The sequence below is a fragment of the Pezoporus wallicus genome, unplaced genomic scaffold, assembly GCF_028554395.1.
Source record: "Pezoporus wallicus isolate ANWC-B61680 ecotype Strahan unplaced genomic scaffold, APGP_CSIRO_Pwel_v1 contig_6899, whole genome shotgun sequence".
NCBI classification, from domain to species: Eukaryota; Metazoa; Chordata; class Aves; order Psittaciformes; family Psittacidae; genus Pezoporus; species Pezoporus wallicus.
Genome location: NW_026638613.1, coordinates 1,758,644 through 1,784,632, shown reverse-complemented (window position 1 = coordinate 1,784,632; position 25,989 = coordinate 1,758,644). Strand labels below are relative to the sequence as shown.

At 38.9% G+C, this 25,989-nt stretch overlaps 1 protein-coding gene across 2 annotated transcripts in view; it reads left to right on the top strand.

The window, feature by feature from the left end:
• Positions 1-25,989, top strand: part of NLGN1 (neuroligin 1) — a 475,678-nt gene that overhangs the window by 31,924 nt on the left and 417,765 nt on the right. Inside the window, exon 1 of one of the 2 annotated variants that reach the window (XM_057411581.1) lies at positions 21,710-22,044. The exons of the other annotated variant lie outside the window; for it this stretch is intronic. The gene's annotated coding sequence lies outside the window, so the exon portion shown is untranslated. Of the gene's footprint in view, positions 1-21,709; positions 22,045-25,989 lie in introns of those variants that run through there. 2 annotated transcript variants of the gene reach the window in all.

Genomic DNA, 25,989 nt, shown 5'->3' with positions numbered 1-25,989 from the left:
CCTTCCCTCACCCCTCCCCAGTCAGGATGGGGAGGAGTTTTGAAAAAATGTTGAGATAAGAACAGTTTAATAACTAAAGTACAATGTAATACTACTACTAGTAATAATAACAATGATGAGGAAAAAATCAAGGGGAGACAATATAAAAGAAAAAGGGGAAAGACAAAAAACCAATAAACCCAAATGATGCACAATACAATTGCTCACTACCCGTCAGCCTATCCCCAGCCCAACCCAAGCAGTGGTCTGCCCTTCTGGGTAACTCCCCCCCCGTGTATCTACTGGGCATGCTGTACTGTGGTATGGGATACCCTTGTGGCTAGTTTGGGTAAGGTGTCCTGTCTCTGCTTCCTTCTGGCCTCTTGTGCACCTCCTCACTGGCAGAGCATTAGAGACCAAAAAGTCCTGCTGCTTACCAACAACTAAAACACTGGTGTGTTATCAAGGTTATTCACAGACTAAAGCCAAAATGCAGCACTGTGCCAGCTACTAGGAAGAAAATTAACTGTATCCCATCTGAAACCAGGAAGCATCACTTGAGTGAATTCCCTAAATCCTGTAGAGGAGAAGAGCATTGGTGCTATGATGAGAAAATGGCATGGAGGGGAGAAGAGGATGTTTGGAGTTCTTTTAATCTCTCCCTCTTTTAGTAAAGTTGTACATACAAAATGCAGAATACCCACTGTAAGGTCCATCAGGGAGACTGCTGAGTAGCTCAGACTCTTGTGGTATCTTTCTAGCAGTAGCAGTGTAGAAGTCGTCACCAGGCAAGGCTTGGAAATGCAGATATGACAAATCCAATCGCCTGTGGGTGACTGTTTTTGAGGTAGTGAGGGGGAAAAGCCCCTCATGGAGTTTGTGAAGGAGGGGCTGTGGTGTGATGTTGCTTGATGTGTGGCAGAAGTGTAGGTTGTTATTGTGCCAACAGATGAGATTTGGGGGAGACTGTTTTTGGTCTTACTGCTTACTGAACCACTAACCAGTAACATTTTTAGGTTAAATCACATTGAGTCAGACTTCTGCACAGCAACTTAGATGTAGCCTTAGTCTACATTTGAAGAAATTCTGCATTCGGTATGACTCAGGCAGGCTGTGAAGTGAAACTGAAATATAGTTCAGAAACATAAGACTGGAGATTCAGGTGACGTTCCCAACTTCAGCAGAAACTTTTTTTAAATCTAATTACATTTTGGATGCTTAGATTAGTATTTACTGTCATCTAGCTGTATGCTGTTGTGGGAACCCAGTAAATGGGTCACAGTAAAGGTAGAGACATAGCTGAAATTTAGGCTACGTGGATTTGTCCATGATTTCTGAGACAAGGAATGGACACTAAGTCATGATTCTCACTTGTTATTAATGTATGTAGGATTAATTTTAAGCATTAGGAGCTCTGCTCAAAAAGTCCAAAGGCACAGACTTTTAAATTGTGTGTTGCTTTTTTTCCCTTCCTTTCTGTTTGAGCACATCTGTAGAACAGGTATCCTGATAACAGTGTATCCTGCAAATCGGCTGGTACTAGATTTCATTTCTGCCTTTCTCTTCTTGTTCTTTCGAGGCCTTGATTGCAATAGAGACAACTTGAAAATAACAATAAATGCCCTTGCAGGTTCCTTTGAACTTGTGTTTTTACTCCCTTTGACTTTCTTAGGTCCAGACACAAAGTAAGAAAGCAAGATAAGCTGCTGGCTATACTCTCAGTTAAGGGCATGAGAGGAATCTTAGCGCTGTCTCCACTCCTTTTGGACAGAAAACCTGATTCTGTGCCAAGTAGGAAATTAATTCTTCTAATACAAGGCAGCATATTACTGTTCCCAACCACAGAAGTCAAAAGTGAAGGGAAAAGTGTGCCTGTGAAGAACAATGTTTCTTGGGATTGGAATTCTATTGTATTTCTTGGGACTGTTCCTGCTGGCAAAATAGGCAGTCCTCCCTTGTCAAGACTGGAACATAGAGTTGCAACCAAGCCATAAAGAGATCAAGCTGCTGCAGCCTAGTGATACACGCACCTGCAGAAAAGCCACATGTCACACTGAAAACAGCAAAAACTTTCCCTGAAAAAACATCCAGGACCAGACATTTTGTGTGGGGTTTTTGGTTGGTTGGTTGGTTGTTTTTGGGTTGGGTTTCTTTCTAAAAAGAAAAATTAAAAAAAAAAGTAATTAATTTTATTTGGATGTTTTTGTGTTGTTTTTGTGGTTTTTTTGGTCGGTTGGCTTTTTTTTATTAATTCCAAAGACCAGACAGGTGATCCCTTTTAATTTATCTTTTGTCTTGAGTTTGGACAGAAAGGATTCATACGAGTAGATGTATGATGAAGGAAAAAGGTTCATATTTGACCAGTAGGGACACAGGGTGTATAAATCTGTGTCTTTAATTTGTTGAGAAAAATCAGTAGTACCTGGTGCATTAAAGTCTAGAATAAAAATGGAGATATCTGTTGATCTTTTTGTTGTCCCTTATGAGCTGTGGTGATAGTGAGTGGACAAAACAAGAGGCTTCCTTTTTTTACTTATTTTTTTCCATTTGAATTCTTAGACTAATTCAGTAATACCTGACATGATTTGTAGGTTTGTGCTTTTCTCCATTCATTTTGTCTGTCACTGAAATATATATGCAACTGTAATGGATTTCTGTATGCAATATGTATCAGACTTCTTGCTTTGTATTTTTACACAATGGCCTGTCAGTTTAGGCATCTGCTATGTCTGAAAGATTCGTCTTTCAGACATCTATATCTGTTTGTTCTCTGAGATTCCATAATGGATCTGGTTTTGTAACATCTAGAATTAATATGAATTGTCGACAAGCTTTGTCAGTTTCCACTATTTACTTTACTTGCAGTTGTGATAGTTTGCCTTTGATGTCATAAGCTTAAACGCCTTAAAAATTCATTCCAGGGAGTTTACCAACTGAACGCTAATGCCCTCTGTATTTTTACCTAAGTTACAGAGTCAGCTGTGTGATTTATCTTTATGGCATGTTCTGTACTTATATTCTGTCTCTAGCATGCTGAAAGGACAGTATTTAATATTGCAGTAATTAGTTAACAGTAAAGGGAGTTTAATTTCTTACTGAATTGTTTGGTTTGTAATTGATGGTGGAGCATTTTGGTTATGATTGCAGATAAGATCAAGCACCAAAAAGGATCTAAAGGTTGTTAAAAATCTGTTCTGAAAATGGATTCTATTACTCTGAAGAATCCTCATGAAAGGCTCCCCAGAAGGTGAAAAGTGAAAAATCTCATGCTTTGGCATGGAGGCATTCACTCTTGCTATGAATGGACCAGCAGGAAAGATGGAACCAAAGATGACCAGAAGTCATGCAGTGAAGAATTAGTGGGCATGTTGTAACTCAAAAATATTTGCAGAGCTACAGATGCTTGTTCAGGTAAAAAGAGACTTTTTTACTTTTTAGATTAATGTCCCATGTACTAGATAGCATGAATTTTGTGAAGTAATTTTTTCAGTAGAAGGAACATGTCTTCTCCACTAGCTGAGGGAGGATTCTGTGTAACTTCCTTTTCTGCAGCTTCCTATGATTTAAGTAGTACTGCTTTTCTCTGCCATCTTCCTTCTTGTTAAAAAGTCTGGCCAGTAAGGAACATGTGTTCTCAAAGCAGACTGAAAATATGACAGCAGGGAGGAAAAAACTGAGAAATAGGAATTGGTTATAAATATTATAATCCTACTGCACATTGCAGTGGTTATGGAGATGGTATTCCTACTTCAGAACTATATTTTGTCCTCATTGTCGATGCCTTTGTGAGAAGCTCACAGTGCTCCTTTTCATATATTGAACTTTTTGCATGCAAGAGCAGGAGGTGAAAGAAGTTTTGTTTCAGTGGGACTTTCTAGTCTGAATGCCTACAAGAAGACTAATGCTTGGAGAGATACCTGGAATTTTCATGTGAAGGCACTGAAATATAACTTATGATTTCAGGACAACCATCCAGACTGTATCTTCCTTCTTTTAGGATTAGCAATTCCTTTGTATACAAAGAAACATCTTTCTTAGTTTGTGAAAGATCCTGGATTTAAGGGGTTTGTGGAATGAACTCTGGGAATGATTTCTTCACCGAACATGTCAGGGAAAGGAGATTCTGAATTTCTGTACAAACTCCTGTCCCCTGAAAATGAGATACGTGATCAAACTTAAAAGAAAAGGGGAAATCCTGTTCTGCTTTTATATTAACATTGGAATGATATTATTAAATATGAATGAACTCTCTGAATATAAATTGTCTTCTGAAGGACTCTGTCAAGTCAAAGGTCTGACTCTCATCTTCCAAGATTTCTTTCCAGGCAAGGTGTGTAGGAAAAACTAAACACTTCTATTAGCCTAAATGAAATATTTGAAAACATTATGTGAGATTTTTGGCATATGAAACTTGTTGCACAGCTATAAACTGAATATGCTGCAGAGAAATGTATGTAGGACTTAGCAATTTGTAGACCTTTCTCTCCAATTGCAGATTATTAAAAAGGCAGGCAAACTGTCAAAACAAAGAAAGACCAAGGGTGGATCAGTACAGAGGTAATTCCATGTGCTCCTCTGGTGTCCCCCAAAAGACGTTAGCTCCCTTGGCTTCTGCTGGCCAGGAAAACATGTTGCTGCAATTCAGCAGAGTGAAAACAGCCTTTCTAACATGGTTTCAGCTCTCTTCTTTGCTTTGAAAGATGTAAAAATACTTGCATGCTCAGATTACAGAACACAATGCATACAATTCAGTTAATGATGAGTATTTGTAATGTATGCTTTCCTTCTGGAACAAAACCACTGTGGAGTAGTGTCTTATTAGAGGTTGTTGCTGATGCAGGTTTTAAGGTGAGATTATTTCACATAGAGAATAAAGACTGAAACTTAGAAATTCAGCAACTGAAAACGATTGAATAAAGATTAGTATTTTATATTGACATTCCAAATACTGGAAAGAAGGTGTTTCTTTCCTGTTTCTTTCATCTCTGGTCCTGTCGATAAAGAGACTGTATAGATACAATAACAGCTTTTTTTCAGTTTTGCCATTGACTTCAGTGGAAGGAACACTGGGTCTTTTGACAGAGAACAGACTTTGTCTTGCAAACAACCGTATCAACAATTACCTTTCCAAATGGAAAAATACAGCTTTTCTAATGTAACAGAAACAACTATGGACTGTAGGCTATTTTTTATTTCTTTGATTCCAGATATGAAACAAGTTGAAGCTGACTTCAACAGCGCTATCCCCTCCCTGCTTGTACTTCAATTAGAAACTTTTCTCTGTCATGTTCCTGTGAATTCTTGTTTCTCCTTAAAAACAAAAAAAATCAGAAAAACACTTGGTAGCCCACAAATACATGGTCATCAGATTGCTGAGGTAAGTAATGTAAAAACAATGTAAAGCTAAGAATACGCTTGTCTACTTTTTGAAGTGGCTATAGATTGAAGAATAATTTATGTTGACCTGCTTTTCCCAAGGCCTTATAAAGATTATAAATAAATTGTGGCTGAGCATACAAGTAAATTAAGTGTTCAGATCTAGTGACTTTAAAATGTATTTATGGAATTAACTTCCTCTTTGATATGCATGTGCTAGTGTATTATGAACTGGTAGGCAGTTCACCTCCTTACACACTTGTTTAGAAATGACCCCCAATATTGTAAGCTTATTTTCTTCACAAAATCTTCCTTCCTTACAGCTGCTGTGAGACCATCCATGTTCAGTCATAGAGTCTAGATTTCCTTCTCTGTAAAGCCAAACAAAGAAGCATAGATTTTTGTATCTCCTGTGCAGTCATTTGTTGGTGAAGCTAACACTGGTTCCTATTGTGCTGGTGACTCTTGTGAAGGGGGATCCTTTTTCCTTATAAACTGTCTTGATGACAGTAATATATTCAGCATAAAATTCCTTGAGTTTTGTAGACGTCCAATTGCAGTAAAACCAGAGCATGTGCATGGTAGTAGATTGTTACATGACTTTGTGCTGTAATATTTTGCAATACAGCTTACACAAGGGACAAAGATAACATGTCCCTGCACAGATCCATGGGCACCTCTTTCCAATGGAGAGGGGGCTGCCACTTGCTATTCTCTTGCTTCAAGGGAAAAAGAAGATGAGGTTGGCATCCTCAGCCATGGCTGCCACAGCCTTCTGCTTGATTATCACAACTTGTTACCTTTGATGTCCCAGCCACTCTGAACCTGGAAACATGATTCTTTTAAAGAGAGAAAACATGAAACTTTTAAAGAGAAATAATAGCAGCATAAATAAATTTTACAGTAACCTGTAATGCTTTTAATATCATGAATGTTGATGGTGTTTTTCTACAGAGTCCCAAGGCACTTCACAGCTATGTTGTTAAAAGAGGAAAAGCTATAAAACGTAGAAGCCATGGGGGTGAAAAAGGACCTTAATCCTGTGTGCATCTGTGAAGCACAGGTCAGAGCCCTAATTCATTATTGGCCTCTAGCTAAGCTTATAAAAATATATGTATATATAAAATAGTTATTGTTGCTTTTGTGGACGTGGGCTAGAACTTTAAAGCAAATTTACTAATCATTAACAAACTTGCTGCACTGGAACTATTAAATAGAAAGTGATTCATCATAAATTATTTCGTAATTCTTCAGTACACAAGTTTGAAAGAGGGCAACACCCAGAAAACTGAAGCAAAAGCAGGAGTTTGAGTAACTGTTTGTATGGCATAACTGATGTCAAAATGCACCCGCTAAGGTTCTAGCTCTGTGGTTCCCAGTTGTATACGTAACTTCATGCAGGTTTTCTTTTGCCTCTAGCTAAAGATGCATTTCTATGCTGGCACATGGCCACAGGGCCCTGCACATCTTTCTAGGCATACTGTACAACAAACACTGTCCAAGCATATATTTGATGATAATCTTTCTCTGGCCTATGCTATGAAACACTGCTTGTGTCATTCCAATATTCTACATGCAGGAGATGTTAATTTCCTTTTCACAGTGTTTAGTAAAAACTCCACAATTTCCAAACCTTTCTTCTCAGCTTCTCCCTTTCCATTCCATGTCTCATCTAGCAAGTCCTGTGTTAGTGCCTGAATATCTGATTTAGCTGCCTGCACAAGATCTATCTGCAGAATTTTTAATACTTACCAAGATCTTGACTTCCTGTTATAGAGCCTTGACAGGATACGCTGGAATATTGTTAGAAAAGGGATAAATCATGCTTAGGAAAGTCAGGGAGAGGGGGTAAAGAGCATTACGTTGTGAACTCCTTTTGGCAGATGCAATCTCTGGAAAAGGAAGACGGGAAAAAGGCAGAAAGAATTTAATAGAGATTAGAACCTTCTGGATCAGGTAGGGCTGCTGAATTTTGATCAAGGACAGCAAACAAATAGTCTATGGTGCTGTCTGAGCTGTTAGTCCTCAAGTCCAGCAAGCTAGCACAAGGTGGATGAAGCACCAGAAAACAGATGAAAAAACCAAAAAGAGTGTCTTCAAAAATTATGCAGCTCAAAAAAAAAAAAAGGAAAAATAAAATACTCATAAGCAACTGGAACATAGCAAGGAAAAAAACCCTATTAGTGTGGGGTTACTAAGCACACATCACACTGAATGAGTCTAATTTCCTTTTACAATAGAGCAGCATGTTTTGTGGACAGGCAAGAAGCTGTAGGTGTCAGATACTGTCAGAGCTTTGTGGAGGCCAGCCTGTTTTCATGGCATTCTCACAAGCTGGGTAGGCAAATGCTGGAGCTGTGGCTGCTGGAGTATAAGACAAGCCGTAGTAATGCATTCTGAGTTGTTATCAAATGTTTACTTCAAAATGGGGGACAATTTGTCTTCAAAGACAGAGGTAGGAGTTATATTGGGTTAAAAGCCAACCAGTGAGTGACCAAGATCACACAGTTGCACAAAAGAAGCAGAGAAGTCAAGGCTTTGACATGCACAGCTTACAGTTATCTCTTACAAATACAAGTAACTTGTGCTGGTTCAGTTTTGGGCATTGCACTTAAAGCAAGATGCAGACCAGCAGTAGGAATGATCAGAGCCTCATGAACAAGATACAACCGAATGGCACAAGCCAAAAGTAGTTTAGAGGATGGAGGAAAGGAAAGCTGACGGGGGGAATACATTGTTTCTGAAAACTTTGAGGATCTTGTAGGAAAGGAAGGGTGTAAACTATTTTCTGTATTCCAGGTGGTAGGACAGATTGCAATGAGCATAAACTGTAACAAAAAAGATTGAGACTAGACATTAAAAAAACCAAAACAAAAATGCTGCAAACTTCCTTATGATGCAGACAAAGCATCATTGGAATAGATTTTTTCCTAGGTGGCTATAAAGGGTCATTAGAGATCTGTAAGGATTGAGTTAGGCAAACGTCTGCCAGATGCAAAATAACTGGTTTTGAGCCTTCCTTAAGACAAGGAAATGTACATGATAACCTTTCTGGGTTCATTCTTTCCCAATTTTTCCATGATTCTATCCGTTAAATTAGGAAAGCATACTGTACTAATGTCATTTTACTCATATTTTGTTGGAGATTGGTAACAACTTCCAATTCATTGTACTACCCTGAGAGCTTCCATTGATATCTCTTTGCTAAAGCATTTACAAAATACAAAATGAATAAATAGTTTTTTAATGAAATGTATCCGTGAAATGTAGGCCATTTCCCCTCAGAATTGAGTTAAGCATTACAAGTGATCAATAACTAGATTTCCGTATCTACTGAAAAGCTCTGCTGTAGAGTTATATGAATAGTTCAGAGTAAGAGAATGCGGCTGATATTTTATCACTGTGACTCTGAAAACATTCAAAACCAGTTGGCTGTCTTAAAAGATCTATAACTAGATAGATTGATCCTGTCTTTCAACTGTAGGTTACTGGGTCAAATTTAGCTTAGCCCCAGAATTATGAGTAATGCCTACTACTGAGTGCTATCTGAGACCTTTGCAAATACTAATCCATCCTCTTTAGATTTCTATGAATCTGGCAAGTTATCATCTTCCCTTTCAGAGAGTAACAAAAACACAGAGTCAAAATCTGCAAGAATTTAGGCACCTAATTCAGTATTCTAGCACAGAAGCAGCCTGACTTCAGATGCTGTGAGCATTCTCTGCTTTGACTTTTTTTACTTGTTTTTCCTCAGACTGGTTCAAAACACTTAATTTTGGGTATATGTAAAGTGACTGTGCTGCTGCTCATGCTCTATACCCTTTACACAGATGAAAATCCTTTAAGTCTAGAATTAAATGGCATTGTTCACAAGCGTCAGTGCAATATCTGAATGCAAACTTGCCTAAACACAGAATGGAAGCGCATAATTTTCTTTGGCTTGTCAATACTGGTGTAAGTCTGTCAGCTGGCACTGTTGTGGCATGAGATTTAGCTTCCTGCTACACAAACAGACATTTGAGCGGTTTGGTACACATGCCCAGTGTTAGCCTTCTACACAGTAATGCATTCATATTTGTTGAAAATTATGTCACATAAATAGAGTTTGATGCTTCTGTAATAAAAAAAATCATATCTTGTAGTTTGGGATAGGCATTGTGTGTCGTAAAAGGAAATATTTTCATATTTTCTATTTCAAAGCTTCCCATTTAATCAGTTGCTTATTTGTTAATTAGGGTAATTGTGAGTTAGAAATATCTGCTATGACTATGATGGGATTCTAATATCCAAGCAATGTGACCAGGAGAGAGATTCCCCCCCCTTTTTTTTATATATATACTTTTAGATTTTCAGAGTCCCTTATTGCAATTTTGTTCAGAAGATTCCAACGTATATGGAAAAACTCATTGGCCTCTTCTTCACATTTAATTTTAGTGAGTTGTATGCTCCATTATGTAAACTGGGTCCATTTCATCTACTATTACTTTTGTGTTTGTTTTCATATTCCATTTCTTGCTGTCAAAGTGGTTGCTTATTGTACTAAAGCGACCCTGCTTCAGTTCTTCCAGCTCCACCATAACGCTTAGCCTTGTGCTCACGTCTTCTACTTTTTCCCAAGAGGAAAGTCTCTTGGGGAGGAAGAATAAATGAAATGTGGACAGCACTGGTATCTGTGTCTGCTTCAACTTTGTATAACCCTTCTACATAATGACAGCAGATGAACAGTTTAAAAGATGTGGATGTGATTTACATTCTTTCTTCAAAACAGTTTCAGATAACTTCATCTTCTCATCCCACTACTCTTCCTCACACTCACCAGTGACAGGGCATGAGCTCTCTGAACCCTTTCTCACCCAGCTGAGCGCACTCCAGTCCACTAAGTTTTCCAGACTTCTGCTCATTGTTTCCATCTGACCTACAGCTGTCTTGTCAGTTGTTTAAAGGTGTATACTGATCTGTTTTAAGCTACCTGAATATTGAAGTCTTGTCTATATTTTGCTACAGTGCTTCTCATTTTCATTTCTGTTTTGTTGCTGTTATAACTGGAAGCCTTAATTAACCATGTACTTCACATTTGTTACCTGTTACCAAGGCAATATTGTCTTTAAATCTGAGGAGGTGGATTTACTTTCTTTATATCCCAAGTGCTCTATTCTGATTTCAGATCTGCACCTGCTTAGCAACAAAAAGACACATGTTCAAGGGACTAGCTTTAATCTTGGCTTAAAAGTGCATTTGAGTCTAGATATGATTGTCCTTAAAAACCCCGAAGCTTAACCTCTAAGCATTTAGCAGTCATCCCCACTGAGATCTGTTTCTTTCTTTAAAAAAAAAAAACCAACCCAAAACTTATTTATTTTGAATACAAAGCAGTAGGGTAGGCTTTCACATGGAGTAATCAAATCAAATCAAACTGTTACAATTTTGAGATTATTGGAGTGATACAGAGGTATAGACTGCAGTACATACTGTGTTACAAATACCCGCATTTGTGTTTTGGTTTAAATGGCTGAAACCTGTGTCATATTTTGCCTGATTGAATGTAGAGGAAAGGCAAACCTGCCTCTTACCTCACCCCCAATATATCTTTTTTAGTGTTTTTTTTTTTTTTTAGTTTTTTCTTTCTTCTCCATTTCATTGTGTCCATCTGCTATTTGATGCCATCAGCTGCCAGGCATCCCAGCCCATGCATAGTTATACCAAATAAGTTGCCCTCCACCTTACCTTATGCTGAAGAACCATTCTGACTTTTCTAGTTTTCCACCTTGAGGCCTTTAAATAAACTCTTCTGTGTGGAGAGAAATTCTGCACAGATGAAAAGCAGACTGTGGAAGGACATAATAATTATACTAGCAGAAAAATGTCAGCAGCCTAATGTAGGTCCCCTATAGGGGTTTGAATCATCTTATGAAAAGTGAAGCCATTAACTAAAACAAAATGTTAAAGATTTTGTTGGGAGTGACAGAAGCAGCCACATGATCTTCCTGTTCCATTTCTGACATTCTGCAATTTTTGGCTAAGAACAGCAGGCTATCTTTCTCAGTTAGTTATCAAAGCTCAGATGCATATACAAGTTTCTTAAGACTGAGAGATGTGAAGAAAAATGTGCACCATGCCCTGGCAAAAGTACTCATCAGGTATTTTATTGTAAATTGTTTAAAAACAAAATGAAAACCAAAATTCTGCAGCCCAGTCCTGGCAGCAAATTATTTCAGAGGCACTGCAGAGGATTGTCAAGATCATCTGGTCTTCTGCCTTTAAATGCAGGCTTAATTACAAACCCATAATTACAAGGCCAACCTACACAATTTCAGTAATGGGAAAAAAATATGCTAGGAAAACAAAACTAGTGAGGTGTTGACCCCACATAATTCTTATTAATATTCAGGATTTTTATATGTTTATTTAAACTTAGTGTTTATAACTGCTTATTAATAAGTCTTTTGAAACACTGCCCTTGTTTCACGGATGGAGAAACAGAGGCTGTGCTCTCAGAAATCCTGTGGATAGGCTCTCATTATTCTAAAAGGAAAAGACATATTCTTTGACAAGTGTGCAAAGTGATAAAAAAAGAAGTCTGCCTGTGAGTGGGAGTCCAGTTTTCTATCCTGAATCTCACTGAAATACTGTAAAAAAAGGACTTACATTACATCAACCACAAATGACATGAGAATTTTCTTTAAGTTACTTCTGAAGCTGGTACCCAGGAGACTCTTGTTCATGCAGAAGATTATTTTTAAATTTTCAAAGAAAAGTCAGAAAATGTAACTTTTGTTTCATTCTCACAGTTCCTTTTTAATCTCTCCTGTCTCTACTGGGTCCACTGTTCTTATAGATGAGCCTTTCATACCTTCCCCAGCCCCTCTCCTCTCCACCCGCCCCTGGCCACCTTCCAAAGGTAATGTTAATTCACTGATAATCAAGTCTTTGATGCAGAGGTCCACATAAGGCAGCTTCGCCCTATATGAGGTAACACCAGCACTCAAAGGTTTTTTTCCAGGGAACAGCAAAATACCTGAAACACCACAGTAGCTTGAGAATAAACTTCTGACTCACTGTTTAAATGACGCATAGGGACTTCTAAATCAAAGCTATTAATGGGGAAGATGTTAGCAGTGCCAGGATATCTTACAAGACCTACCACTCAACATAGTAGTAAGGAATCATTAATTAGGATGGTCTGCTACTGTAGCAAGTGTCATTACAGCTGTAAACACATGGTAGCTTCAAGGGTGCAGTTACAGAGTAGATGATAGGAAGTAGATATGGAGGATGGACATAAGATGGGGCAGTACTGTCCGCCAACACTGAAGGAAACGCTTTATTCTTAGTCTGTTAGATTATGCATCTCAGAATAGAAGGAAACAGTGACCAAGCCTGTGGAAAATACAGCCTCCTGTCTTCCTGGAGTTTTTCTCTGGATGTTTGGTTGGGTTTGAGGAATGCTTCATTTTTGTGTGCCTTTCATATCCTAGAACCAGTAAGGCTTGGGCAAAGAAAACACAAGTTCTATTCTGGTTTAGCTAATGGTACTTAGTGATTTACAGATCTAGTATTTTCCCATCTCTTATCTGCAACATGTGACTGTTTCTGCATTCTGCAACATCTTTACTGGCAGCGCCTAATGAGCCAGAAAGTGCACCATTTGGTTTGTAGATCCCATAATCAGCCACAATCTAATGTCAGCCATGCTGGTATCATCTAGTAGAATTCCACTCAAGCAAATTGCTTTAGTCTGGAATCAGGATCTGTCTCAAAGTGTACAGTTCTGACATTAAAAAAATCCAAACATCCAAACCAACACGTTTTTAAACTAAGCAAAAGATGTAACATGGGTAACAGCTACATTGAGCACCCGGCCCATGATGACAGAGTATGACATTTTCAAGCAAAACTTTGCAGCACTATAACAGACCTGAGACTGGAACACTTGCAGTAAGACACAAAACCCGAAAACAAACAGCTTGGCATGACCTTATTTATTCTTTCTTTTTGGAAGAGTGTTTAAATGACATAAAGACCTTGTGGCTGTTGTTTGTTCAGAGACAGGACAGCCTCAAGTATCTTACAGTTCCCACAGAAATAAATGACAATAATACAGCTGGTGTTGAAAGACATGGTAATGTGCAGTATAAAATGTATGGCCTTAGTAGGACCTGCCGCATGTACAGCTCAGCAATGCAGAAGTAGACCCAAACAGATTTTCCTATGTGTGGACTGAAAGGTGTTCCAATCACAAACTACATTTAGCAGAATACAGATAAATAAAAAATGCCTACGTCATATACTGCAGCTAGATATATTCCTGAAGCACTTTAAACTAAAAAGCTTTATGATTGTAAACAACCCATATGTCTGTCAAAGCTGTCATTGTGCTGCAGCAAGCAAAGGAAACAAAACTTCATTTGTAATGAAGCTTCCCCTGGCTGAAAGCACAAGTCTTCCCCATTCTTGTTTAAGCTTCTGTTCACAATTGCAGCATGCTTTCTTATCCTCCCCCCTCCCCTCCCCTTATAAAATGCTTTGCTATTCCTTTTGTATCACATTTTATGGTAAACAATCTCTGTTTTCTGAAACACACAAAAGAAATATAATTATTGGTGGGTGAAGGGGAGTTGCAAGTAAACCGAACATGATGCTGGTAATTGTTTTGGGGCACTGGTACTGGGAAAGTTCTAGCCCCCTAAGCACAAAATATCTAAACAATGTCATTAATTATAAATGGGAACCTTTGTAGTATGATCCCAAAATCAGAAGGAGAAAGCAACATTCTACCACCAAAAATATAAAAAGACATATTACTCAGCTGATAATCTTTTAGCTAAATAATCCACTCTCTGGTTCACTCTCATACATAATGAAAATGTTTCCTGGCTTTAATTTTCAAATTTGTTGAAGTGACAAGGTGAGGTTTTAGGATATTTAGCTTTGACCTCATTATGGGGTTTGTTATAGGGACAATCTGCTGTAGCCAAAATGACACATTGGCAATTCTTATGCAAAGGTGCAGTCTTCACGTCAGCATGCCACGCTTCTCTCTGTAAGTCAGTCTACTCCAGTCAATTCAGTTCTACCTATCTATATGGAGACAACATGAGGCTCAGAGTTGACTGAAGTATCTTTTATGTTTCCTTTTCTCATGTAGGCTAAGTGTTTTCAAGCTTGTTTGTTTTGGCTCTGCTAATGTACAATTGTTTTCAATTACTTTAGATATAAGTGGCACTACAGGCAAGTGAGGCTGGCAAGATCTGGTCCTCACTGCAAACATTTCACAGTTGTAATAATCTAAATTGCTTTGTGAAATTGTTCATTGTATAAAAATTAATAAATCCTATAAATGAAATCCAACGCACCGTTAGGGTGTTGACATTAAATCTGGCATAAAAACATAGTTGCAAATGAACTCATTTATATACACATTGATCTGGGGCCAAATCTTGAGATCCTTGAACAATTTTTCAACTAGTATTTACTCTGTCAAGTCTATTGAATGGCAGTGAAAACAGTGGCTTAAGTTACAGCTCTGAGAGCTGTTTGTGAAGACTTAATTTCTTTATGCCGATCTCCCACCTGCTTCATGCAGCATTTGGAGAGAGAATTCAGGGTTTTGAGCAGGACGAACTTCTACAGTTCCCCATTTCTGACTGCACAAAGAAATTGATGTGTAAAATAGCACTCCTACAGTGACTTCTGTAAACAGCCATGAGTCTGGGGCCTTGCAGTCTTGGCAGATGGGAAGGTGATACGGCACTGAAGCTGGTAGGTTATCCAGAAATAGTCACAAGATGCAGCACCATAATTATTTCTTTCTTGCTCTCCCATTTGAGCATCCAATGCAGATCACTATTGACTGTGTTTTCCCCATCAAATATTGCAGGGTTTTTATGTACTCTTACCTACTAATGCTGTAACAGACTGTAGGGTTGCCTCAAATTGTAGTTTGGTGAGAGAGTGAACTGAACTAAAGGCATTTATTAAATTGGAATAGTAATGAGAATAAAATTCTCATTTTTTACAAAACCAAACCAAAATAACACTTTTCAAACCAATGGAGCTACTTCACAGTTGCATCAGCACCTCTGAAAACCAAGCTGAGCCTCTAGTTTTGGGGTTTTGTAGTCTCTTTATGAAAAAAAAAAAAGGCTATGACTTGTCTTGGATGAATTAAAAAAGAAAAAGGGTTAGAAAATGAGTGATTCCATAAACACAATTTTAGTCTATCAACAGATGGGAGAGATGGAGAACAGGTTGAAAAAGTATAAGCTGAAGCATTATTAATATTGTACTGTTACTGAGCCAACTTGTAGAGGAACTGAAAAAACATCCTTTTGGTTAAGTAATCACCACACGTGTGTTTGGAGATCAATATGTGGAATTTTCAAAGATTTTATATGTTCTGCTAAAAAGATGAAATTGCAAAAATTTGCTGGTAGTGAGTTTAAAGCATTAATAGCAATGTCAGATACACTGTAAGGATAATCACAACTTGTTTTACATCCAGTAGACCTAGAAGTTCCAGATATAGAAATAAAACTTCTGACAAAGAAGTTTTCTGAGAAAGTGGGAAAAGGCTAAAGAATGTAGCATAATATTTTAAACCTGGGTAGCTATTTCATGCCTTGTCTTTGAGTACTAGATGTGCAATACCTATGCCTTTAACAGTGGTGGTCTTTAAAAGTGATTGCATAATTACTGTGCCTTCCTCCCTTATGATGGCAACTGGATTTTTAGAGACTTTAAGTAATAGTACTGCTTTATTTCAGGAGAGTATTAAGATATTTTAAGTATTAGGGATAGATGTAACTTAGAGTCCTTGCACTACCCACCTGGAAGTCACGTCAAACTCATATTGGGTGATAGGAACATTGATTGAGACTTACAGCTGCATGATTTAAGTATGTATTTAATGCTAGATATAGTTTGGCTGTGTGACAAGAAATTCAGACAGGAGACAAAGTCTTTTATCCTTGAGCTCTCGTATAGTTTTGGAACATCTTTATTCCATGTGATACTCACTGATGAGCAGCTCAACTTGTTAATCATTAGTGAAGAAGGGAAAAAAGTTTAGCTACTGGCTTTAGTTTTAAGATATGTGATTTCAAAACAGGATGCAAAAGAAGATTTATTTTGTGTGAGATCAAATCTGGCTTTGATTTGAGTTTTAAGTTTGTTTATTAACAAACCAGGTCCCTTGTGAGAATTAGATGGGTAAATCACCAACACCTTGCAGGATCACATGCCATGATGCTTGAAAACTCATGGGGTCAAGCAGTGCTCGTAGAGATCTATGTGCTGAGAATCTATTCAACCATATCACTAAATCTAAACATCTTAAAATATAATACTAAAAAATCTGGGGTCTTATTCTGATGTTTTGATTAAAGATGATTAGTGCTGTCTGCGACTACTTATAAAGCTGTGTCTAGTATAAGAGGTGCTGGCTGTGATTGTGATGGAAACTGGGTCAAAGCTAGAATTTTTTCAAAATCCCATGAAGTGTCTATTTGCATTGCTGGCAATATACTAATCTTAGAAGTTTGTTTCTGGATACCAATTTTCAATACCTGAAATTTGTGATTTCTGATTATGTAAGAAACAAATCAGGCTCCCGAGAAGACTTTGTTTGTTTGTTGTTGTTTTTCCTAACTGTGTCTACTATTTTATAAGGAAATTTAATTTTGTGACACACGTTGCCTAAGGACATTGTTGTTTAATATAGGTTGCACTAGTCTAAAGGAGAGACACATATATGTGAATGTATCATCTTTGAATCTTAGTGCTAACATGGAAATAAGGGCAGCTGCACTGAAGTAAGGTGAAAAAGACAAATCACCTCAGGGTGCCCCAGGATTGTAGCGATAGAACACTTGTGTTTTCTTTATTTTAATGCCTTCATTTATTCTTTTCCTAGTATTCAGTAAGGACCCCTTCACACCTAAAGAAAGAATAAAATATTCCCACATTGTTAAAACAGTAACCACTAAATGCAGGAATATCTGCTCATAGCGTGTCGTATGTATTCCATTATATTTGTAGAGCATCTTTATAACAATGTTCACTGACTACCTGAGGCTCCCCGTAAGCTTACTCAAGATGTTCATTTAAGTCTTGATAAAATCTGCTTTGACATTAAAAATAATCTCAGAATGGATTAAAATAATTGAAATAAGCTTTTTAATTTTCCTCACTAGTAGCATATAATTTTTCTTGAAATTTTAACACCTTAATATTTCAACCATTCTATTGCTCCAGACTGATCTTTGATTCTCTTCAATATAAAAAACACAGACTATCTCTGAAACCAGACCTTCTTCTACCAGAATCATTACAAGATTTCTCTTAGAGATTAGCATAGATTGTTCAAAGTAGATGAAATAAATGTTTATAGTCAAAAGAAAGAAAGGGAAAATGGAAATTGAAGGTTAGGTGTAAGCACTTCAAGAAACTATTGGGCACTGTTTTAGAGACAAGATGTCCCTCACTTTCCATTTCAGGAAATCTTCAGCTGCCCAGCACCTTTGAAAATCAAGCTATTTTTATAAAGTTTGAGGTCTAAAGTGGTACTCCCTTTTATATATTTGCCAATGAAATATCACTGATATTTCATATGTATAATTATATTTATTTTATTAATGTAACTCCTCCAGTTATGAAACTTTAAGCTACAATCATAGAGTGAATGCATAACAAACCCCAAAGGAAAAGCATAAAGGTCTTGTCATCTGTCTCAGAACACCTGGGCATCCTTTTGCTTTTTGTCTGAAAATTGTGCATGAGGGTGTGAATTTGGGAGCTAAGCAAGTTGAAAATTTCTCTTCAAAGTCATCCTTGCTGCAATTCATTTTCAGCCTTTTCAGTCTCCCTTGGACAGTTATAAAAGACAGCTTTATTATGCAGCTCCTTCCTCTATTTTTGTACATATCATTTTCTGTTTGTCATGTTTAGGGCACCTTCATTTCCTCTGTCTCACTGAAGCAGAGATGATTACATTAAGTGTGGAAGTCTTCTCCCTTGACTTTTGGACAGTAAACCATAGAATTAGTTTCCATTATTCTCCATAAATTTCAGTGGGGTGGTTCTGGTTGAGTGTTAATGTGGCAAGACCCACATGGCAACACAGCTACAATTACAAGATGGGGAAGGCTAAACTTGTATTAATAAAGTGACTTTATGTTGTCCTTGTGAGATGTATTAGCTACTAGCTGCCTTACAGCATTTTCCTTTCTATATAAATCCCCAGGAAATGATGTAGGAGTTCGAAGGGATAGGAAGATATCTTCAATCCTGTTTAATCACCACAAGTAAAGGGAAGGTATTAGAAATACCCCTGAGGCTAATCCTGACAAATCACCTTCATTCTGAACTGATATGTGCAACCCTGTTACATTCAAGTTTCCACACACAGGAAAACCTGAGTGAGCCTGAAGCCATCAGCCTTACACCTAGGCTTTGTGAACTTGATCATCTGGATACACAGTTTAAAGCTCTTATGGTATTCAGATGTTGCAGTGGTGAAGATTATGCAGGTAACTTACTGGCTAGAAGGTTAAATCTGCTTCTTGGGATGGGAGTACCAAATTAATGATCACTTAAAAAATGTACGTGATTTACCTTCCAGACACGCAGAGCTCTCCCCTGCATTCATCTTCCTATTCCCTTCGTGCCTGCTCTAGCACAGAACCTCTCTTGCTGCCAGTAGTGGTGTCTCCAGTGGGACTGAAAGTGAAGGGCTGATCTCCCATTTTCCTAAGCAGAAACAATTGTACAGATTTCCAGCTGAAAATCACATACTGCAGAAGGCACCATGCTGTATAGAACAGCTGCTTCCCAGCTCTGTCCTTTCTCTCCATAGGCTCTCTCGCCTCAAGATGCCCATTGCTTGAACTGAGTGATGTCTAAGTAAGTGTGCACATATGCTAGTTTGGTACACCATCATGCAAGTTGTGTATGTGTGGAGGGGGCTGCCTTCCCTAGGGACACTACTAGGTGTTGTAGAGACATAGAATCTGCCAGCCCACTTTTGGGGCGCTGGCTTGTTCTGCTCCACCCAGTGCCACATAGCAAATGGGAGCATCTGCCCTTGCTTTTGTAGCTATTGGAACAGTTACTAAAGATGAGATTGCATATTCCAAAGTCACATACGTTGCTCCAGAGGATAAATCAAGGTTTTGGTTGATTTGAAAATAGAAACAAATCAAATATTTTTGTGCAAATCTCAGCTTTGGGAGAAGTGTTCTGGGATGGAACCCTGTTAGTCACACTGACTTGACTTTAAAAATGCATCATGTTTCACAGACAGGTGCAGTCTTTGGAATCTCTACAGGATTTCCAGATTGCTCTGCATCCAACACTGCCATCAAAGAGTAAAACTGTTCTTCCACTTGTACCAGTTTCTCAGGAGTGGTATTTTGCTTGTACTGTAAACCAGTCTGTCTGATAGAAGAATCGTGAGGAATCTTTCCTGGGCTCAGCCATTAACTAATCCCTGCCTTTTATTTATTTATTTAATCATTTATTTATTTATTATTCTTTTGGAAGAGGAAAAGAGTTAAAAGAGTTTCTTCACCTTCAGTCCTCAAAATTCAACTGGAAGATACCCAGTTGCTGGGATGTGATTTTTGTTTCCTCACTGGAAAATAGCATGTAAAATAGTCCTTCACAAGGACATATTTTCCGACTGAGGGAGCCCTAAAGATTTTATGCCTAATCTCTCTGTTCTCACCCTTCCACTTTGTCTTGGAAGACCTCACTGCACCCTTTGTCTCCTCTTCTCCTTGATTCTGACTTCTCTCTACCCATCTTTAAGACCTGCTTTGAATCTCATACTTCCCTTTGAAGTTCTTCCTCATCCATCTGCTTGAGCATCCTTGATTGCCTTTTCCAAGCACCTTATGACAGATCTAGCAAGTTATAAATCCTGCTGCCTGTACAGTACACGTATCATCACCCAAGTGTAAAGCCAGGAAGTCTGTTTTTCTTGGTCTTTTTCTGCCCTAGTTGGATGGACCCGTATTTTGTCTCTTCCACCCAGGGTGCCATTTTATGATTCCAAATTTGTCTAGGAGTTAAAAAATCTGATTTTTGTTTAAACATGTAAATGGTATGACTATGAAACATTAGTAGTTCAGATGCTTCTGACCTTTTTGATTTTCCTCATTAGTCCAACTGAAAGCTGGTAAGAGCTCACAGGAGAAACTTCTTCTAGTGCTGTTAACTGGGGTTTGCAGCTGGTTACTAAAGCTTGGTTACATTGGTAATCTACTGACATGGACTTTTTTATTTTATTTTTTAAAATAATAATAATAAAAAAAGGATAATTCCCTAGAAAAGCCCTGGAAAACAAGACTCAACAACTCTGTTTTAGTTTTTGCAATGTCTTCAGTGTATAATTTTCTACCCAAATACCCCTCGGTGCCTCTGTTTACATCTCTGTGTACTACATATTGATGTTTGCCTAATGAAATGCTGCTCTGGAAGATTTATGGGTGTACATTAATGGAATAATTAAAGGTCTTTGCAAGCCTCAGATGAAACATGTACCAGACTGGGGAGGGGAAGAGAGAGTGGAAGTGAAAAGTGAGGCCTGCACTCGCGACCCATTCCCTGACCTGATGTGCTGTGGGCGGCGTGAAGAGATCTGGGTGAGCTGGGGCCACCAGCCCCACTGGGAGAAGGTGCCGGGGGAGTGTGTTTGTAGCCATGACCTTTCTCTGCCCTTTCACTCACTGGGAGAGCTGCCTCTCGCCCTCTCCTCACCCAGCCTGCTTTTGGCTGGGCTGCCTTGGGCATGGGAGGGAGACAGGGGACGCAGAGAGCCTACCCGCAGAGTGGAGTTGAACCTCATCCAGATTCGACCTGGGGTTGGGGTTAGGGGAAGGAGGGACCCCAAACCTCAGCGCCCTGCGGCTGGGGGAAGGCTAGGGAAACTTTCCTGGGCAGCGGGCTGCGGTTGCGGCGGCTCCAGCGCCCGCGGCTCGGCTGAGCGTCACCTCTGACGTGCGGGCGGGCATGGGTACACCCGCATCCTCGCAGCCACCCGCGCCGGGGATCCCCGCGGCCACGGCCGAGAGCACGGGGGTGCGCGGCACCGGCTCTGTGTGTGTGTGCGCGCGCCCAGGTACCGGCTGTGCGGTCGGTCTGTCGGCCGGCGGTGGCTGCCTGGCAGAGATCCCGCCACCCCATTTGTGCGTTGCTCGTACGTCTTTCCTCTGCGCTCTCCTTCGGTTCCCCCCCGCCCCCCGCCAAACCTCCCTGGGAATTCTCTATCTTGTAGCTTTGCCTTTTTTTTTTTTTTTTTCTTTCTCTTTTTTCTCTCTTTCTCTCCTCCCCCTTCTCTCTCCTTCCTGCCGAGGATACGTTTCGCTTGCCAAGTTTGTAGTGACACCTCTCAGATTCTCGCGCTCCTCCCTGTTTTTTGGATCTATTGCAGCGCCCGTTTATACATAGACATACTGTTTTTTTTTTTTTTTTGGTTTGGCTCCTTTTTTTTTTTTCTTTTTTCTCCAAGAAAATTGGAATTCTTTGGGAAGCTAATGGATACTGAGGAGGACGATCCTAAAAATCTCTTTTTGAATCTCTAAAGGAGGTATATGAAGAAATTCTTAAATTCAGCCATCAATTTAGCTTCATATTAAGCACCTCGAAGTATTTATGATTGCAGAGCAGGTGCAAGCAAGGATTAGTAATAAGGTAAGGGAGCTATTTCCATCTTTGAGGCAAGAGGTATTTGCTCAGGGTTATCAGCAGCTTCTCTCTCTTTTTTTTTTTTTCCCATAGAATCTGGTCTGATTTATTTGCATTTTCTGTGCAGTTCTCCCATCCTTCTATGCCTTTTCTAATACACCTCCTTGCTTTTCATCACGAAAATACACATTCCTTCTCCCTGCCTGCTCTGTATTTGGGAGTTTCTTTGCTGTGCACATGTTTTGGCTGTTATTTGGTAACTGTTAAAATATACCAGTCCTGTGTTCAAAATTATTTCTTATCTTGCACTCCTTGCTCCACCCAGCAGGATTCCTGAAAAGCCCCTGAAACTGCAATACAGAAGCTTTTCAAAATTATTATTTGCTTTGAAAAAAGGAGGGAGAAGTATTTAAAATTCCCCCAGTGGAAAACAGAGCATTGGTTGGGGGTGGGGTAACAATCAGGTTCTCTTTCTAAAAGCAAATTAATCCTTCCCCTTCCCTTCTTCCCCTCCTTTCCCCATCTTACACCCCCCACACACACCTACCCCCCCCACCTCCGTTCTGCTGCTTTCCTAATTTTTTGTTTTATCAGCTCCATTTCAGGATATAAATGACAGAAGTGAGGATATCAATTACCAGCTGTGTGAAAGTCCATGTTTTATGGGATTTAATGATTTCTCTTGTTTTGAAAAAGCTCTTGTGACGCTAACAGTGAAGAACTCCATAAATCATATAAATTAATTCTGTTCCAGTAAAAGCAATTTTTAGTCTTTTGCTGCATATCTCCTCGTCCCGATAATTAATTGCACTACCAGTTGTGAGCACAGTGGTGGTAATAAAGGTAGCATTACTAAAAAGTGGCTTTCTTGATATAGGTCCCATGTTTACTGAACTCCTATGGTGTGCCTTAGCAGTAGAGAACCGCTGTTCTCTTGAAATACAGGAGTGGATCAGGTGATTGTGAAGTGAGAGTGAGCATAGCATGTGAACGTACCTGTTTGGTGTGGTGACACATCCCCCGGTGCTGAAAAGAGTAAAAACTCATGAAATGGGCTACTCTGGTGACTTGGGTTGAAAGCGGGAGGTAATCATCACTTAGGCCTTCTGATGCTTTGGCTTTTTTGGTTGGTTGTTTGGTGTTTTGGTTGTTTTGGGGTTTTTTGTTTGTTTTTTTTTTTTTGGGGGGGGGGGGGGTGTTGTGATCGAGATGATTCTATCATTAGCTTTTTAAATCCTTTTAAAAATAAGCAGGAGCTGGGGAGTTCAGTCCTTCAGCAGAATATAGAAGTGTTCCTGCAGTGCTGAGAGAAAAGCTTCTCTTTCACGTTATCCTTCTCTGTTGCTTTATTTCCACCTTCTTTTGTATTCATGAAGGTATTTTTTGATCCATTATTTACAGCCAGGATGTACTGAAAAGGCTGGAATAGAATAATGCTGTTCTTATGGAGGGAAACATGCTGTGAGGAAAGGAATCAAGTTTGACTGTTTTGGGAGAATGGTTAAGCCACAGGGCTTACATTTCCTTGAGTTTTCTTTCTGCTTCCCTTGACAGTCTTTAGCATGATCTGCAACTGGTGATGTAACACACCTGTATGTTTGTGTATCATCTGTGTAGCTCACTATATGTTCAGCTGGAGCTCCATTTAATGCTGCCGGTAAATCATTAACTGTGCAAAATCATTAACCAGCTGCAGGTTTAGTTCACCATACCGTTGATTGGGCCAATAGTTGCTGAACATAATACCATTATATAGATAAGCTGAGTCCTTCAAAAATAGTTACCATATTTTTTTTTTAAATGCCTACATGAGAAATCTGGTAAGATTGAACTCCTCATGGCTGCTGAGTAGGCATTTGAGTAAGGTTAATGGAACCCAAATCTAAGAAGTGATTTCATAAAATGCATGTAGATTTTAGTGCATTCTTTGAGTCCCGCTGAATAGAGTTTGTTGAACTCAACTTAGAGATGTTGATTTAAATCCTACTGTCCTTATTCAAGCAAAAATTTAATATTTAAAGATGTTTTCATTTAGAGTTTTTACACTGCAATCAGACAATTTAGATGGTAACTTTGATGCCAGTATTAGTTTGTAAAGTTAATTTGTCAGTGTTAGAAAGTTCACTGTTTATCTCTGTAAACTGGAAAGGGTCAAAGAATGTTTCCTGTCGTGCCATCAGTACAGCCACTGTCATTCCTTTGTGGCCAAAGAACAGTTACTCAATGAAGACAGACTTGGGTCTGAGCTTTTATAATGTCTTTCCTCTGAACATCAAGAACTTTCAGAATACTTCTTGGGGACTCACTAGAAGGGTTGTTTAAGTCCCTTTTTACTATTCATTATCTTTTATATTGTGTGTGCATTTGAGCATAATCTAGTTCTTGAATTGACGGGTCATAGCTTGAGTAAATCCTCTGTTTGTTTATTTGTTTATTTTCCTATTTGAAGATGGTTGCCTCTGTATGCTTTAGTAATTATAATTCGTTAACCAGCAGTGAGTTGCAAGCAAATGCTTGAATTCATGGGTCAACATAGTGATTCGTGCCTGGATAGAAAATATTGTTGATCAAAGGTGTGTGGCAAATTAAATCTCCAACCCTAATTTCTGGTAGAGGTACAATACGTTTACTATTTAGTTCTTGTTAAATTACCTTTTTGTGGTTTCTTTTCTTTCTTTTTTTTTTTTTTTCCCCAAATGATAAGCAGTATTATAAGACTTAGATTTTAATGCACAGGGTGAGAGTCTATATTACTGTTTGATCCCATTCCAACTTGAACTCTCACATTGCTTTTCAGTAGTGGGCAGCTATCAATATCGTAACTTTTACTGATGGGAAAAGTACTTGAAACAGGTGAGTAATCTCAGTTTGTTCAGCGATTCAGCAGCAAGTGTCAATAGCAGACCAGTGGCTTTTGATGCTCAGTTCCAGGCTGTAGCCACTAGATGGGTACAAAACTTCTGCAAGAGTTGCAAATGTTTCTGAGGAAGAAAAGTGAATACTTAAAAAACCAAAATGTTTGATACCTGGCAGAAATAAGCCTAACTGGAAGAAACAGAAGTGTGGATAACAATCTTTTACCTGTTTTTGACAGCAGTTCATACAAGTTTCATAAATGATACAGGATGTCAAATGTATTGCACATTTACTGGTTTGGAAGATTCTGGGAGTGATGAGTTCCTCCACCACATGAAGCAGCCGTACACTCTTGGGCACTTGCTCACTGTGAGGCCCCTTCAGGTCTGGTATCCTGCTGTGTGTTGTGGTTTAAGTCCAGCTGGCAACCAAGTGCCATGCAGCCACTTGCTTCCCCAGCCCCAGTGGATGGTGAGGAGAATCAGAAAAAATAAAAAAAACCCCCAGAGTTGTGGGTTGAGGTAAGCCACATAAGAACAGGTTAATAATTGAAATAAAGTAAAATATAATAATAGTATAGTGATAATAATTGTAATGAAAAGGAGAGAGAGAAATAAAATACAAGATAAATAAAAAAAAGCAACCAAGTGATGCAATTGTATTGTACAATTACTCACCACCCACCGACCAATACCCAGCCCAACCTGAGCAGCAATCTGCCCTTCCAGGTAACTCCCTCCAGTTTATATACTGGGTGTGACATGCTGTGGTATGGAATACCCCTTTGATTAGTTTGTGTCACATGTCCATTTGCATGTTTCTCAGACAGTTTGGACTGAAATCACCAACCGATTAAAAAACGTAGAAGTGCACACAAAGCATGGTTATGTAGGTCTTGCTGCTTTAGAAGACCAGACTAAAACTGCACTCTTGTATAGGTCATGTATTTTCTCATGTGACGAGTTGATAAACTAGATAGATGTCTCATTTTGCAGCTGTTCAGTGCACAGGGTAAGAGCTTACTACTTCTGATAGCTAGAGAGATTTCTCCTTGGTTTCCACGTGTTGGTGGTCCAAGCTTTAGGTCTGAATGCT